Consider the following 11,650-nt stretch of genomic DNA (forward strand, 5'->3'; position numbering starts at 1 on the left):
AGCGACAAAAAGTGGAAGGGAGACTCACGCCAAGATGCCAGGTCTAACAATACTCATTGATGTCATTTTTGTGTTTAGTAGCTTTCTTAGCAAGCCAGCGAGATGCATGTGTTTACATTGCGGAAGACTAAGGGGCATATTATCAAGCACAGCGTTAAAATTATCGCCGCTTTAGCGGCAGAAAACTGCCGCTAAGGCAGCGATAATGGGCTTGATAATATGCCCTTGAGAATTCCAATAGAAGCCCATGTTGACACCAGAACATGGGCTTCTATGGGAATTCTTAAGGGCATATTATCAAGCCCATTATAGCCGCTTTAGCAGCAGTTTTCTGCCGCTAAAGCGGCGATAATTTTAACGCCGTTTCTTGATAATATGCCCCTAAGTCACTAAGGTCAATTTAAGTATAAAAGATGTTCATTTATTTGGCTAAAGTGCACACAGTGTTGCAGGGCTTCTGCTTAGAAACATATCTATGCCTGGGACCACAGAACATCAGTATGTAGGAACTGAGTCACCACATCACCGCAGTATCTATGGGCCCAAATCCAGACTAACTCATAGCACCTTACTTGCTCTCCTAACCTTTCCAGAGAAACATGGAAATTGGCACCCCAGAACACAACACTCTAGATCCTCTCAGGGATCCCGGTAGTAGGCAATCACCTTTCATTCTCTCACTCTTACATATCCACAATAAACAGAAAAGAGACGCAAAGAAAGCTTACAATATTTATTGGAACTATCGTGCTCTATTTTCTAAAATCTGCGCTGCAATTAAAAGACATATACACGTCAGAAATTTGATTATCGTAGACAACAGACTGTACACAATGAAAAGCCCCGTCATATCAAAAAATAGACCTGCCTAAGCGTACCTCACTATTAAAACACAGCGTTATATTATCTCTGGGATTAGTGGGGGACCCCAAACCTGGCATACATAAGTGTTTGTTCTATATCTCAGGTGGCGGAGCTCTCTCTTCTCGGGACCTTTGCTCTGCAAGAATGTGTGCTCTCTGTTTTACCTGGCATACATAAGTGGTTGTTCTACATCTCAGGTGGTGGAGCTCTCTCTCTTCTTGGGACCTTTGCTCTGCAAGAAGTTTTTTCTCTCTCCTTTTTGATTTCTCCTTCAACTCTCTACATATTGTACTAACTAGACCTTTTATGTTTCACATTCTATTTATAGTTACCCTTGGCAAAGGGTTTTTCACTAATTGCATTGGGGTTTGGAGCCAATTATTAGTACAAGAAGATTGCTATATTGATAAATCGTTATACTTTGATTCTACAAGCTTGGAGCAACATTTGTGTTTGAATCATGAAAGTTTATCATCATTTTTCAATAAACTGCTTGAAGCATTGACAAACATGTCTCATTCTGAAGAAGAGCCTGTTCAGTACCAAAGAACAGGGCTCTATTAGAAGCCTGCGGGCCATACAGTTGTACGCTTTGGGTTTGGTCCACCTTCGTGGTCCAGCTATTTATGAAAAGGTTTATTTTGCCGGGTCGAAATGGCAGTTTGAACCAGCACACACAGGCTGCAATGGCAGACCTGAAACCAGTTTACAGGGCTAATTAATTGGGTGGCAAAATAAGTGCAGCAGGACCACTAGTACAATTTAATTTACAGCCCCAGGGTATGTGTAGTACCCCTTTACTAGTGACTTACAAGTTAATTAAATATGCAATTGGGTTTTATGGAGAGGACACAATCACTTTAGCACTGGTTAGCATAGCAGTGGTAAAGCGCATAGAGTCCTAAGCCCAGCAAAAAAGAGATCAGCAAAAATAGGAGGGGTGAAAGCAGAAGGTTTAGGGGAATACCACCCTAAGGCTGACAGGTCTAACAGAAGTCATGAAGGGAGCAAGGAAAGAAGCAATAGATCTGGAAACCTTGACCAATTTTCCTCTGAGTTTGAACACTGTACCTTCTATTCCATCTTAGCTCCGGGAATAGCATGCTTGTTCCTGACTTCCAGCCTTGTAGTTCTATGGCAATTCACTAGCAATTGATTCCTTTTCCCCCTTTTTATTTATATTTATTTTTATTTAGATTGTGCAGTAGAAATTGAAATATTTTTCCTCTCCACTGTGAGTGAACTTTATGACTCTTCTATAATATATTTAAGGTGAGATAGGGGCATGGCGATATAATACTAGGTTTACTTATGTTAATAGGTTGCAGGGACCTTCCCAATATGGATACCTCTTGGGGGCACTATTTTCTGATCTTGTTGGTATGTTTTGTGGTCTAATTGTTCCCCCTGTGGGATGTCCACGATTTATTCAAAGAAAAAGTGCTCCGCTTAGAGATTCTGCTTGGCTAATTAAATATTTGAGCTCATTACATATGCTTTAATCTGATTAGGTCACGCTACATGACCTTGTGTTTAGAATTGAAGCCTGTCCAGATTACCTCATATGTCTTGAACTGATTTGGTCACATCATATGACTTTCTTCCATTTTTTCTGTTTAGAACTGAAACTTGATTTGATATTAAAAACCTATTTACACATCTTATACATTGGTCTTCACAGTACTCAATCTACATTTTATTCTTAAGGTGAGACTTCTTCTATTCATCACCTTTCAAGACGTTAATTGTGCTCTATACACTACTCTGGTTGGTTCTTGTGACTTTTTCTTTGCTTTGAATAGCCTTTCTTGTATAAGTTTGAGTCTTTTCCTCACTTTTTAATCATCTTTATTTTTCTTGCTTGTGTTACATCTTGGTATATTCTGTTTTAGTTCCTTTACACTACCCTACGCGGCACCCTCATCTACAGACCCCAGGACCTCGCACCCACCACGCAACTACCATCTACGAGCTTGCCGCACCCCATGCCATCACCTCCACGGACTACATTCTACTTGGGGACCTGAACTTCCACCTCGACAACAGCAACAACCCCGACTCTACTACTCTCCTCGACAAGCTCGCCAACCTTGGATTGAAGCAGCTCGTCAACACACTGACCCACAGAGCAGGTCACACCCTCGACCCCATCTTCGCAGGCGGAACTAACTTCTGCCACACCACCCAGCCCCTCTGGACTGACCACCACTGCGTTCATTTCACCTTCAATACCACCCCATACCCAAACCCACCCCACGCATACCACGATGGAACTGGAGCAAGGTCACAGAGGAGCACCTCAACACCACCCTCCGTCAATACCCCCCTATCGCTGCGACTGACACCAACTCCGCAGCCAGAGAGTTTCACTGCTGGATCTCCAGCTGCGCCGACAAGCTCGCACCCCTCCGCCCCGCCAAACAACACCTGCAGAAAGCCGCCTGGTTCACCAGAGAACTTCAAGATGCCAGACGCTCCTGCAGACACCTTGAGAAAACTTGGCGAACCCTGAAAACCACAGAAGCACGGAATGACCACGAGCGCCCTAAAGGAATACCACCAGCACATAAGAGACACCAAACGGACCTTCATAAGAGACAAAATCCAGACCAACGTGACCAACACCAAGGAACTGTTCAACATCATACAGCAGTTCGCAAACCCACCTGCGAAGCCACGGACGTCACACCTTCCCAGGAACTCTGCCACAAGCTCAGTTCCCACTTCCATCTCAAGATCAAGGCTATCTATGACAACTTCAGCGTACCAACAACGAGCACCACCCCCTACCCACCGCCGCCGATAAGCCGACCATCATGTCCTGGGATCCTGCTACCGTTGAAATCATCACAACGACCATGAAGAAAACCCACTCTGGAGCCCCAATGGACCCCTGCCCTCCGCACATCTTCCACCATCATCGCACCTGAACTAGGACACACCATCAGCGCATCCCTCAGATCAGGCATCTGCCCAGATGACTGGAAACGGGCAGAGGTAAAACCCCTTCTCAAGAAACCATCGGCTGACCCAACGGACCTGGAAAACTACCGGCCCATCTCTCTCCACCCCTTTGCGGCCAGAGTCAATGAGCGACTCGTAAACACCCAGCTGACCGCCTTCATAGAAGATAACTCCATCCTAGACGCCTCCCATTCTGGATTCCGCAGCAACCACAGCACCGAGACCGCCCTCCTTGCCGTCCCTGATGACATCCGCATGGTATTCGACCAGGGACACACCGCAGCTCTCATCCTTCTAGACCTCTCCGCAGCCTTCGACACCGTGTCTCGTCGCACTCTCGCAGCCAGACTGCTTGACTCGGGAATATAAGGAGCTGCCATCGACTGGATCAAATCCTTCCTCTTCGGCACAACCCAGAGGATCTGACTCCCTCCTTTCCTCTCCAAACCCACTGAAATCAACTACGAAGTACCCCAGAGATCATCACTCAGGCCCACGCTCTTCAACATCTACATGGCCCCCCTCGCCACCATCGTCAGACAGCATGGGCTCAGCATCGTATCCTATGCCGATGACACAAAGAATCCGGAGGACACCAGACTCTGTTTCCAGGAAGGTATGAAGGACGTGGCAACCTGGATGAAGGACAGCTGCCCAAAGCTAAACTCAAAGAAGGCCAAGGTCCTCATCCACGGGCCCTGCACCTCCCCTGGGACAACTCCTGGTGGCCCTCCGCCCTCGGGAGCCCACCCACCCCTACGGACCACGCTCGGAACCTCATCATCATCCTTGACTCCTCCCTCTCCATGAACCGCCAGATCAACGCCGTCACCTCCACTAGTTTCAACTGCCTTTGCATCCTCCAGAAGACCTTCAAGTGGATCCCCTCAGACTGCAGAAGGACCATCACCCACGCACTCATCACTAGAAGGCTGAACTACGGCAACGCCCTCTACCCCAGAATCAACAAGACTCTTCTGCACAGGCTCCAGACCATCCAGAACGCCGCAGCCAGACTCGTCCTCGGGACACCGCGCCATGAGCACATGACCCAACACCTCCGAGACCTCCACTGGCTCCCCGTCGAGAAGAGGGTCACCTTTAAACTCACCCACGCCTACAAATCCCTCCACAACATCGGACCCAAATACCTCAACGAGCGAATATTCTTCCACGTACCCAAGAGGAAGCTCTGCCGACCTCGCCCTGGCTGAGGTCCCCCGCATCCGCAGAAACAGAACCGGCGGAAGCGCTTTCGCCTACATCGCAGCCAAAACCTGGAACGAGCTCCCTGTGAACATCAGACGCTCCCTGACCCTGCAGACGTATGTTACTATTTCAGCCCTGATGAAGTTCCTTTTGGCATCAAGGAACGAAACACGGTGGCTGTGTGCCGGTTTTAAAACGACAATTTGAATAAAGAAGATTGATGGACTATACTTGTGTTTTTGAATGACTCCTTTTTGAGTGCATCTTACTTATCCATGAATTCCTTGGATATAAAGATCATGTTGAATCTCATTTTAGAAGAAATAAGAGAAATGAAGATATCTCAAGTGAACAAAATAGCCTCTCTCCACCAGCACCTCGGAAAAATTGAGTAAGCAGTGGCTGAGTTTCCAGCTAGAATACAAGAAGCAGAGTCTGGGATTGCACATTTGGATGATCAAATGACTATGATGCATCAGAGAGTGAGCGAAGCGAAAAGGGAAAAAGTCGCCCTGGAGAATAAGCTTGAGGAACTCTAAAATCATTCTTGGCATGCAAATTTACATATAGCTGGAGTGCCCAAGGGGAGTGAGGGGCCCCAAACACTTCAATGGGTCGAGAGTTTCATTAAGAAAAATTTTTTGCCTGAATTTACTGGAGACCACACCATAACAAGGGCACATCGCGTCCCCGCTCACCCGCTACCAAATTAAAAATTTGCACGCACAAATTTGATTAACATTGCAGATTATCGTATCAAAGAAAAGATTCTAACTAAGGCAATCCAGCAGAGGCAATTTGCGATTAATGATCTCTGTAGTTGCGGGATTTTTGCTGACATGTTGCTAGCAGCTCCAGGCAGGCGGAAAGAGTTTGCCAAAATGATCTACCTTTTTAAGGCACAGGGCACGCAGACATTAATAGCTCAGCAATCGAAGTTACGAGTATTAGTAAGAGGCAAGTTTCACATGTTCACTAATATAGAGGAAGCAAAGGATCTGTTGAGTAAAATCTCCTCTGGAAAATAGAATAGAATAGAAGGACAGACTGCTATGCAGGGTATTTAAGGCAGGGGGGTGGAAGGGTCACCAAGGGTGCAGTACCAGGGCAACCCACAGAGCACTAGTGATGGCTGAGATGTGGCCTGCGGGCTCTGAGACATCTCTTGGGAAGAGGGACGATGAGTTCAAGGGAGGGAGACGGGGATGTATGGTAGTAAAAAAAAAGCTGAGGCACAGTGGTGAGGTGGAAGGAAAACAGGGTCTTAAATTAAGTGTCATGATTTTATGGCTAAATCATAGAGATGGGCATCAAATGTCGAATTATCTCGGTTAGTGTCAATGGAATTTTAAACAAACAAAAATATGGAGAGCTAATAAGATGGCTGGCCTCATTTGCACCACAGGTCCTTTTTCTTCAGGAAACTCATTTGAAAATAAATTCACCTAAACTTTTTGTCCCAAGAGCTTTCTCAAAAGTGTTCTTTGCCTCTGCAGGGTTGGCAATGAGAGGGGTAGCTATATATTTCTGTAGGGGTCTGGACTGGGAGTTTCTTCAAGTTCAGAGGGATCCTCACGGACGATGGTTATGGGTTATAGCAAATTTGAATAGGGTTACGTAAATTTTTGTTAACTATTATGGCCAACAATTCCCTCATCTGTGATAAAGATTAATGAACTACTTAGAGGGTCTTCAGGGCAGATTATTTGTGGATGGGATTTTAATTATATCCAAGATTTGATAAAGGATACTTCCAACATAAATAAGAAACAATTAAAACCTAAGACTAAAAGTTTTTTAGATACGATACAAATGTATCAGTTAATCGATCTGTGGCGTAAATTCCATCAGGAAGTACTTGAATGTACTTGTTGTTCTCGTCAATTCTGAACTGCTTCTCGTATTGATTTCTTTGTAATCTCTCAATCCCTGAAGCATATTAGCTCAGAAGTAGGGGCCAACTCTTTTTCCGACCATTCCTTGGTTAAGTTAGACCTAGAAATTGAAGGGGAAAGAAGGACAAGATCCAGGTGGCAGATGGATCGACTTCTCCTCTCACATCAACCATGGGTTACAGCTACAAGGGAATGGATACAGGAATTTATTAGGGTCAATGAGGGAACTGCAGGAGTTTTTTCAGTATGGGGGGGCTTCAAGGCGTCAGTCCGGGGGCAAATGATTGCTTTTATGTCCGATCAATCTAGCAAACGAAGAAATCAAATAGCCAAACTCCAACAGCAGTTGATATTGCCCTAATGCAGAAGAATGCCTCTTTACGGGGCGAGGGGCTAGCTCTAAGTTAGCTTGAAAAATCAAAAAAAGAATTAAGAGACTTTATTTGCTGGAAGAAATTAATAGCTCTAGGACATTGTTACAGCGAACATATGAAGAAAGCCAAATCGTTGGCAAACTGTTAGCTTGGTCAACCAAGGCTAAACAGGAAGCGGCCTTAATTACTGAAGTTATGGATCCCAGAACCAGAGCTACGGTGACGGATAAGGAGAGGATTGCCCAGGTATTTGTCGAGCATTATGACTAGCTATATGCTACTAAGTACTTGGAGATCCGCAAAAATACCTACTTATGCGGGGTGGCTAAATAAGATGAAACACATAAGGAAATTTGAATATGCAAATGCAAACAGAGTAGGTCCTATTAAAAAGTTCACTGAAACACATGGCGAAGATAGAAAATACGGTGGAAGAAGAACACTATATTTAACCACAAAGTCTTGCTTAAAATCCAAGGGGGCTATAACACAATAAAAAAAAAATTAAAAAAATGCTCTTTAATATAGCACATTAGGATGCGTAGTTAAGGTTGATGAAGGAAATTTGCACTGGATGCACTTAGGCAATTTAGCACTGCACTTTAGTACTATGTTGGGATATTAACTTTTGAATTCTATAAAATTTGCATTTAATCAGTTCTTTGCTGGAGTATGCCATTATGCACTTTATAGTCTCTATTGTATTCAATTGTTTCTGAATATTGGTCAAACTGTGTCTTAAAATGCCCTGTTTTCATCGATTGTTGGTTTTCTCCTTATGCTTCTGCTTAATAAAAAAAAGGAAATGAGCAAAGAATCATACTAATGTTCTCATTAAAAAAGTAAGAAAGCTTAAGGGAGAGCAGTTAGGAGGCTGGTGGTGCAGTAGAAATGGTGGCAGGTTCCGTCAAGCTATTGAATAAAGCAAAGATTTGTGTTGTGGAGTTTTGGCTGCGGAGATAAGATCTTGATAGTAAGACGCTGTAGATGTATTTCAGAGTATTGTATGCTTTTAATTATTGTTTATATGTGGAGATGTCCTCCGGGTTGTAGTATCCTCTCCATAGCAGTTTAACGTTATACAATGTTTTTAGGTGTCAGCTGGATCGGCAGTAAAATGGGGTGGAGGGCGTGGGATGAAAACAGGGCTTTGAGTGCCTCATAGGAACCATAGCATCTAGTGCAGGTAACAATCCAATTGTGTAAAAGAGCTACAGAAGGAAATGTTATTGTATCATTGAGCAGAGAAGCTAGATGAGGAACATCAAGTTCAGGCTAAGGATGGTAGGAAGAGCCTGGCAGAGGCTGAAGGCCTTGGTGGTAGATGGGGAAGGTAGAACATTAAACAAGATAGCCACATGGATGGACCAGACAATCTTTGGCAAACAGGAAGTGAACAAAATGGTGCTGGGCAAAAGGAGGTCAATGCTGTGACCCAGCAGGTGGATAGAACTAGCAATTAGCTGGTTTAAATTCAGTGTGGAGCAGATGCTCATGAGATACGTACAGATGGCTCAGGCTCATCATCCAAGTGGATGTTGAAGTGCCCAAGGACCAGACCACTGTCAGATTCAAGGTAACTAGGCAGTGATTATGTTAAATAGGCACAAGGTGACATTTTTCAAGGGGTGAGGCTGTCTGCAAGGCAGTAGTGTTTTAGACGACATTTTTTGACGGGACAAAGGGGAGGAGTAGAGCGATTCAGAGTGAAGGTGTCTGATCGAAGTTGTAGGAGGAGATGGTGAGCTCCGATCTGAAATAAACACTACTCCCCGCCCGTACCTTGGCATGTAGGGTAGTCAAGTTGTTTCATAAGAAATCCCGGGTGTACTGAAAATGCAATATCAGAAGAGTCTTTAGTCAGGTCTCTGTGATGAAACCGAGTCAAGGTCGTGGTCGGTAGGGAGGTTGTGCACTTCACTGAAATGTTTAGGAAAAGAACTGGCATTGCGGTGGGTGCATTCAAGATGGGCCATGTGGGTTGTTGAGGAGGTGTGACGGTGATGTCTGAAATATGGTGAAGGGGGAATATGAAGAGGTTTTAGAATGGGAGCAGTCAAGGGTGCTTTAGAAGTGGCCCGAAGACATGCCATGGAAGGTTAGCATCAATGGTAGTGGAAGGAGAGGGAAAAATCTGTAAGAAAAAGAAGGTTAGAGTGCTTGAAGTAGACAGTGGTTTATGAAGATTGAGGTGGGGGGAAAAATAGAAAAAGTGATGGGAACAAAATTGCTTAGTGGAAGAGTGTAAAAGGGACATAGCGTCTCAGGATGTTGTGCGGGATAGACAAGACTGGTGGATGCCTGTACCCCCACTACCTTGTTCTTTTACCCACCCGCAGGACGATTGGGGTACTTTCGAGACTGCAGAAGCATTTACAGAGAACGAGCCGGATCCCTTTAAGCCGCACTGCCTATTAGCGGTCGCCACGCCCTCTTCATCACGTGGACACACTGGATTGGATATTGGGGCGGAAGACCAGACGACGGCGTGTGACGTCACCAGCGAGTGGATTCCAGGAGACGAGGAGCGGAGAGAGAGTACGGGGAGCGGAGAAGAAGTACAAGCGGACTATCGGAAGGAAGACTCCACGACGGAGCTAGGAATAAAGCCAGGAGGCCAGCGTACCCACGCAGCGCCGAGCCACACTCCTGGAGGGGTGTGGCTACCCCAGGTACGGGAGCGGGTCAAGGGCTGGATGGGGTGGCGAAAGGGTCTTTAGAGCGCCGTATTCCCCTTCTTCCCTACCCCTTCACCAAACACCTAAAATTACTCACACACCGCACTGAAGGCCCGTTACAAGAGCACTAATTCTAAAGCACAACAGAAGGTGTTTCCTCACCCCCGGTCCCAGTCTTAGGGTCTCTAAACGTCACACATTGAGTCCCTAACGGTCCCCTTTTTCCTTCTTTTGCATACGCCCTGTGGATCCTGGAGTCTCCCCAGAGTATCTGCAGAGGACGCCCCGTAGCTGGAAAGAAGACCAAACACCCCGCTGTAACCACGGAGCCATCAAAGAAGGAGGAAAGACTGCCTAGCAGATTCAGACGTGTAACTTCCACAATAAAGCCTTACGTAAAACGACCTTGTCTGCGTACTGTTCCTCCCACCCCTCCACAAAGAGAGAGAAGTGAAAGCAAGAAGCACCTGCATACTTGGGTCAGGTGTCTGTCAGCAATCCAGGATGTATCTGGATGGTGCAGACTTGCTTGCCTTAGGTGTACCTTTGGTGTGCTAGCGGTGAGCTCATGCTACAGAGGGCATATTATAGCATCAATATTAAGAAGGCTGCCGGATGCAGGTCCCCGGAGTAGCCAGGAATGAAGAGTAGAGTGATAGAGTTGACTCCATTCTAGTTGATATAGCAGGACGGGGGAATATCGTGGAGATCAGTGTCTGCCGATGCTACCTAACATAGCTACTGGGAACAGAAGACAAAAACATCTAAGCAAATAAATAAAAAGAAAATAAAGAGTAACATACAGACACGTGAAGACGTATTCGACACAGGAAATTAAAACAATGCAAATGGTGGGAGGGCCAGGTAACCTAATCGTACAAGATACAAACAATGTGGAACTAAAATAAAAACCAGGTATCGGTAACAGATCTGTTCAGATTATCTATACAGTGATACAAAAAGTATCGACTTTAAAACAGGTTGTATGTTTTGTGCAGTAATTAACAATGATCTTTATTCTGTGTTCCTAAGGAAAATAACTACGCTTCCTAAAATGTCTATTGTTACCTTTCCCTTACGACTTAATTGTGTACATAATTGTAACGAAAGACATCAACTGAACAGTTACTTGCTGTTCCTTTCTCTGTCTATTGATATGAAAACTACCTTTTGGATTGCATATGTAGCAGTGACAGGTTGGCTAGATTTATCCACATTAATTGGTACACGAGTATCTTGTAACAACAGCATCTGAGAGGAAGAGAAAATAAAATAGTAGGTACAGCTTCCATCTGTGATACGGGCAGGGAGGTGGTACGATCATGGTGAGCCATGCTGCAAGGTGAGTGTGAAGGCATAAAAGAGAGGGCAGAAATGCAGTGCTGCGCCCCATCTCTCAGTGATTATAGTATGATACTGTCATGAACAATTGTGCATATTTCCCAATTTGTCCCTCATTAATTCTAACTATTCTCACATACAGTGCAGTGATAACATGATACTAACCTCTAAACTGACAATGCTACTACACACTTTCAGTACTCACTATATATACCAGTGATAACACGTCTCTTATGATGCTTGCTCGTGCTGACAGACTGTGAGTAGCTGCCACACAACTTTGTGTCTTTTACCTGCACTACCTGCGACTAGAGATCATTGCAGT

At 45.0% G+C, this 11,650-nt stretch overlaps 1 long non-coding RNA gene across 1 annotated transcript in view; it reads left to right on the forward strand.

Annotated features, from left to right (window-relative positions):
• LOC146817169 (uncharacterized) overlaps positions 1-10,296 on the forward strand; it is a 35,882-nt gene extending 25,586 nt beyond the window's left edge. Inside the window, exon 3 of the long non-coding RNA XR_014962496.1 lies at positions 9,646-10,296. This is a non-coding gene — a long non-coding RNA (uncharacterized LOC146817169). The remainder of the gene's footprint in view (positions 1-9,645) is intronic.
• The last annotated feature ends 1,354 nt before the right edge of the window (positions 10,297-11,650 follow it).

The sequence above is a fragment of the Triturus cristatus genome, chromosome 6 (assembly GCF_964204655.1).
Source record: "Triturus cristatus chromosome 6, aTriCri1.1, whole genome shotgun sequence".
Classification (NCBI taxonomy): Eukaryota; Metazoa; Chordata; class Amphibia; order Caudata; family Salamandridae; genus Triturus; species Triturus cristatus.